This window comes from Triticum dicoccoides, chromosome 4B (genome assembly GCF_002162155.2).
Source record: "Triticum dicoccoides isolate Atlit2015 ecotype Zavitan chromosome 4B, WEW_v2.0, whole genome shotgun sequence".
NCBI classification, from domain to species: Eukaryota; Viridiplantae; Streptophyta; class Magnoliopsida; order Poales; family Poaceae; genus Triticum; species Triticum dicoccoides.
The window spans coordinates 352,256,341-352,262,866 of NC_041387.1; positions in this window are offsets into that span (position 1 = coordinate 352,256,341).

Below are 6,526 nucleotides of genomic sequence, written 5' to 3' on the forward strand. Positions count from 1 at the left end.
TTTTGCCTATTTTAGTGTTTCGAAGAAAAGGAATATCAAACGGAGTCCAAATGGAATGAAACTTTCGGGAGCGATCTTTTTGGAACAAACGCAACCCAGGAGACTTGGAGTGGACGTCAAGAAGCGAACGAGGCGGCCACGAGGGTGCCCGGCGCGCCCCACCCTCGTGGGCCCCTCGTGGCTCCACCGACCTACTTCTTCCTCCTATATATATCCACGTACCCCGAGAACAACCAGGAGCACCACGAAAACCTAATTCCACCGTCACAACCTTCTGTATCCGCGAGATCCCACCTTGGAGCCTTCGCCAACGCTCCACCGGAGGGGGAATCGACCATGGAGGGCCTCTACATCATCTCCAAGGCCTCTCCGATGAGTTGTGAGTAGTTTACCATATACCTTCGGGTCCATAGTTATTAGCTAGATGGCTTCTTCGCTCTCTCTCTTTGAATCTCAATACAAAGTTCTCCTCGATCTTCTTGGAGATCTATTCGATGTAACTCTTTTTGCGGTGTGTTTGTCGAGATCCGATGAATTGTGGGTTTATGATCAAGTTTATCTATGAGAAGTATTTGAATCTCCTCTGAATTCTTTTATGTGTGATTGGTTATCTTTGCAAGTCTCTTCGAATTATCATTTTGGTTTGGCCTACTAGATTGATCTTTCTTGCAATGGGAGAAGTGCTTAGCTTTGGGTTCAATCTTGCGGTGTCCTTTCCCAGTGACTGCAGGGGCAGCAAGCCACATATTGTATTGTTTCCATCGAGGATAAAAAGATGGGTTTTATATCATATTGCATGAGTTTATCCCGCTACATCATGTCATCTTTCTTAATGCGTTACTCTGTTCTTCATGAACTTAATACTCTAGATGCAGGCAGGAGTTGGTCGATGTGTGGAGTAATAGTAGTAGATGCAGAATCATTTCTATCTACTTGTTGCGGACGTGATGCCTATATACATGATCATGCCTAGATAATCTCATAATTATGCACTTTTCTATCAATTGCTCGACGGTAATTTGTTCACCCACCGTAATACTTATGCTATCTTGAGAGAAGCCACTAGTGAAACCTATGGCCCCCGTGTCTATCTTTTATCATATAAGTTTTCCATCTAGTTTTATTTGCATCTTTTACTTTCCAATCTATATCATAAAAATACCAAAAATATTTATCTTATCTTATTATCTCTATCAGATCTCACTTTCGCAAGTTACTGTGAAGGGATTGACAACCCCTTTATCATGTTGGTTGCGAGGTTCTTGTTTGTTTGTGTAGGTGCGTGGGACTTTTGAGGAGCCTCCTACTGGATTGATACCTTGGTTCTCAAAAACTGAGGGAAATACTTACGCTACTTTGCTGCTTCGCCCTTTCCTCTTCAAGGGAAAACCAACACAGTGCTCAAGAGGTAGCAGTCTTGGAGCACTACGGTCAAAACGAGGGCCATGTTCATCGGGAGGGGTGTGGCGTTCCACAAAACGGGACTCCACGGGCTACTGTTCACCCACCGTCGACTTCCTTCAGCCTCCACCTGCACTGTTCATCCACCACGTCTTCCACCTGCCTTCACCAGCTAATATTCATCCACAAGCTACTATTCATCCAGCCCTCCACCGGCTACTGTTCAACTGGCCCTCCACGAGGTCCTGTTCATCCACCCCCAACTAGCTTGGCTGTGGCAGCCGCCTCTCAGGGTCATGTTCATCCAGCGGCAACGACCTACTACCATGGGGTCCTATTCATCCACAACCCCCACCGGGAACTGTTCATCCAACCCCAACCCCTCTTGACTCGTTCAACCAAACCCATGTTCAATGTTCATCAAGAGGCAGCAGGTTCGATCGGCTTTAGTAAGCAGCAGTAACAGTGATCGATCGGGTTTAATTAGCAGCAAATGAGTCGGTTGGGTTTAGTTAGCAGCGAAAGGATCAATCGATCGGGTTTAGTAATGTAGCTAGTGCAATCACTTAGGTTCAGTAAGCGAACGCCTCGCTCGAGTTCAGTTAGAGCCCAACGCCTCGCACAGACGCGCGTACCTATACAAGAGAAACGCGCAAACCTCCGTGCATCGCTCGGCCCCGACCACCCACCGTAACCGGGAACTCCCAAAATTTTCCTCGCCCTCGCTTCTACCACAATTTTTTTCATCATGGACAGCCCAAAGAATGTCATGCAGGTGCGTCCCCAACCCACCCAGGACAAAAAGCCCATTTTCTGTCATGATCTTTTGTCATAAATGTAGGAGCCCACCACATCTATGATGATACTGGGTTTTGTCACAATTATCGTCATAGAAGTGTCATACGCAAGACAAAAAAATGCGTTCGACCCAAAATGTCACAGGTGTGTCTTTTCTTGTAGTACTTACACCTTTAGGTCCATGCATCGTCTTCCGGCTTCGGGCTGTAAGCCGACCCATCTCGTGAGCCGCCCCTTAAGCCCTTCGTCTTGATCACTCGGGCCTGTCTGAGGCTTGGCCTAGTGAGTTACCAGCGGCTTAACCCGGCCCTTTAAGGGCGGTTATATCATGGGGTTATATCCCCAACACCCTCCGTGATCAATTCCCCCTCCGGCAGAGTACCGGAAAAGGCCTCCAGATGCGATACAGAAGAACATAAACTTGCGACGGCGGAAAAAGTATTTTCTATGGCTCTCAATTGGTTTCCAAATTTTAGAGAATTTATAGAGGTGGAATTATGTTAGACAGAGCCACGAGGGGCCCACAAGGCATCGGGGCGCGCCTACCCCACGGGGGCGCCCTGTTGCCATGTCGTCTCCTTGTTTGCCTTCTAATCTCCTCCTAAAGCTTCTAGGGTCTCTCTTGTCTAGAAAAAATCATCAAAAAATTTCATAGTGTTTATACTTCGTGTGGTACTGATTTCCTGGAAAACCAAAAATAGGCAAAAAAATAGCAACTGGCACTTGGCACTAGGTCAATAGGTTAGCCCCAAAAATGATATATAATTGCATACAAAACATCCAAGATTGATACTATAATAGCATGGAACAATATAAAATTGTAGATACATTGGAGACGTGTCATTTACCGTGACCACGGGGTCCACTTAGCCCGTGCGCACGGGCCCTCCTGCCTGTTGGGATTTGTCTCTTGCCTCTCCGCTTCGTACCTCACCTCTAGCCACCTATATATTTCGTACCTAAACCATTTGTTAGGGTTATCAATGTATATGTGATCATACATAAAGCTTTGCTCATCTACCTCCTCCTTTAGGATCAAGACCTCCTTAGGGAGAAAGATCCCCATCATAAGATCATCAAGACCTCCCAAGGGAGAAGGATCTACCTAGATCAAAAAGACCTCATTTCCTTTGGATTTGATAAGAACCTTTACCTTTGTGCTATTTTCCCTTGATTGTTCATGTGATACTTGTGGATCTCATGTATGCTATTCTAGTGGATGTGTAATTTGATTTCCTCTTTGTGTTCTTGTTGTTCTTCCCCTTTTCCCCCTCCAAGTTTCAAAAGATCATGAACTAGGTTTCCACCCTACATCAAAAAGTCCCCCCTTGTGCCGGCCTAGGGGAGGGGAATCCCTCCCCAATTCAGCCTCTCTCCCTTCTTTACATGAGAGACGGGGCGCCACCCCTATTGGGCCTTTGTGGCCAAAAACTCCTTCTACTACTTGGTCTTTTCAGGCCCATTGATATTAAATTAAATATAAAAGCCTCCTAAAAATTACTACAGCCTTTTATTATTAATTTAACATTACCATAAAAAAAGTCACCTATATATTATTTGTTGGTAATACCAGGTATTGCCCGATAAACTCCGAAACCCTTCCGGTGACCCCGAAACGCTTCCCGTTCCTCTCGAAACTATTTTAAATATTAATAAACTATTTCACAAATAGATCCTTGTTACTACCATACTACTAACACTCAACAGATCATGATTACCTGAAGATTGTGACCATGTAGGTTCGGTAAAACATGGACATGAACAAAAACCCTTTGTTTAATGACCGTTAGCGGAACTATGGACATCCATATCGGTCCATATGATTACACGAATGACATTCGAGCGAGCCTTTTGTTATCATGTGACATTCCCTTTACATCATGATACTTCACAAAACCCAAGGTGAGATGTATCGACATCCTCTTGAGTCATACACATGCTCATTATACCGTTATCCTCGTCACCAATTTTATTCTTCTCTCTTGTTGACATGTTTCGGCATCCCTGTGACATAGTCATATGTGTATGGCCATACGATGATGGATGTCATCACACTGAGTTTGCCCTAAGAATATCACTCCATCATAGGAGGAGCAAATTCCACTCTCGAGCTATCTAGTCCCTTGTCAACCGATGAACCTGTAAGTTGTTGTTATGAGCACCGTGTTATAGAGAACGTTTGAGCATCCCCAAAGTCCATCGTACGGTAAGAAGTGACCATGGTACTCTCATGCTATAAGGAACTAAATGACAAGTTAACACTCCATGTTATAACAATTGATTTCAAATGATATTATCTCAAAGTATAACAAACATGTTTGGGTCGATTCAATATGATCATTCTTCTAACGTCATACTCTCAATGTTCTTTTAGGACTATTGTTACGTTGAACAATATCCTAAGATCCATAAAACATGATCACCCGCCACACTTAATCTAGTCTTAGAGACAAGACTAGGAACCTAATTTTATCATTGATAACCCACAAGTATAGGGGATCTCTACAGTTTTCGAGGGTAGAGTATTCAACCCCAATTTAGAGATTCGACACAAGGGGAGCCAAAGAATACTTGTAAGTATTAGCAGTTGAGTTGTCAATTCAACCACATCTGGAGATAAAATATTTGTAGAAAGTGATTAGTAGCACGGTAATATGATAGTTTGATAGTAGTAGTAACGATAGTATTGGTAACGGTAACATCAATAACATTTTTGTAGCAGTTGTAATAGTAGCAATAGTAATAGTAACTTAGCAAGAACAATATGTGGAGAACTCGTAGGCATTGGATCGTGAATTCGTTGGATGATATTCATCATATAATAGTCATAACCTAGGGCGACATAGAACTAGCTCCAGTTCATAAATATAATGTAGGCATGTATTCCGTAAATAGTCATACATGCTTATGGAAAAGAACTCGCAAGACATCTTCTGTCCTACCATCCCGTGGCAGCGGGGTCCATAAGGAAACTAAGGGATATTAAGGCCTCGTTTTAATAGAGATCTAGAACATAGCATTAACACATAGTGAATACATGAACTCCTCAAACTACAGTTATCCCCGAAAAGTATCCCAATTACTATCACCCTGGGGTTTACGGATCATAACACGTAGCAACAGTATATGACTTGCAAGATTGGATCTAGAACATAGATATAATGGTGCAAAAATAAACGGTTCAGATCTGAAATCATGGCACTCAGGCCCTAGTGACAAGCATTAAGCATAGCAAAATCATAGCAACATCAATCTCAGAACATAGTGGATACTAGGGATCAAGCCCTAACAAACCTAACTCAGTTACATGATGAATCTCATCCAACTCCTCACCGACCAGCGAGCCTACGAAGGAATTACTCACTCCCGGTGGGGAGCATCATGGAATTGGTGATGGAGGATGTTTGGTGATGACGAAGACCGAAGATTCCCCTCTCCAGAGCCCTGAACGGGCTCCAGATCTCGCCTCCCGATGAAGAACATGAGGTGGTGGCGGCTCCATATTGTAAAACGCGATGAAACTTCCTCTCCTATTTTTTCCTGGAAAATAGGATTTTATAGCATCAGAGTTAGGGTCAGCACAGCCCCAAGGGCCCCACTACCCACCAGGGCACGCCAGAGGGGTGGGCGCGCCCTGGTGTCTTGTATGAAGCCAGGGCACCCCCTCCGGTGGGTCTTGGTTCCAGTATTTTTTGTTTATTCCAAAATAATTCTCCAAAAAGTTTCTTCCAAATCAGAGAACTTTTATTTCTTCACAAAAACAACATCATGGTAGTTTTGCTGAAAACAGCATCAGTCCGGGTTAGTTTCATTCAAATCATACAAATTAGAGTCCAAAACAAGAGCAAAAGTGTTAGGAAAAGTAGATATGATGGATACGTATCAACTCCCCCAAGCTTAACCCATTGCTTGTCCTCAAGCAATTCAGTTGAGAAACTGAAAGTGATAAACAAAAACTTTTATGAACTCTTTTGTTCTTGTTTACATATATAGGCATAAGTAGCACCTAGATTTTTAGCAAAGATTATGACTAACCATGTCAACAATAAGTCTTAAAAATTATAAATCATATCAATGGCATAAGCAACTAGCGAGTAATAATAAGATATCTCAAATGCCAACACTTTATTAAAACAATCATGATATAATATGACAATAGTGGTATCTCGCTAGCCCTTTCTGAGACTGCAAAACATAAATGTAAAGCACCTCCAAAGTTCAAGCAGCGACTAAACATTGTAATTCATGGCAGAAGAGATCCAGTCATGATGCATTCAACTTAACTATACACAATGCATGAGGGTGACAATAGTGCTCTCAGGACTGG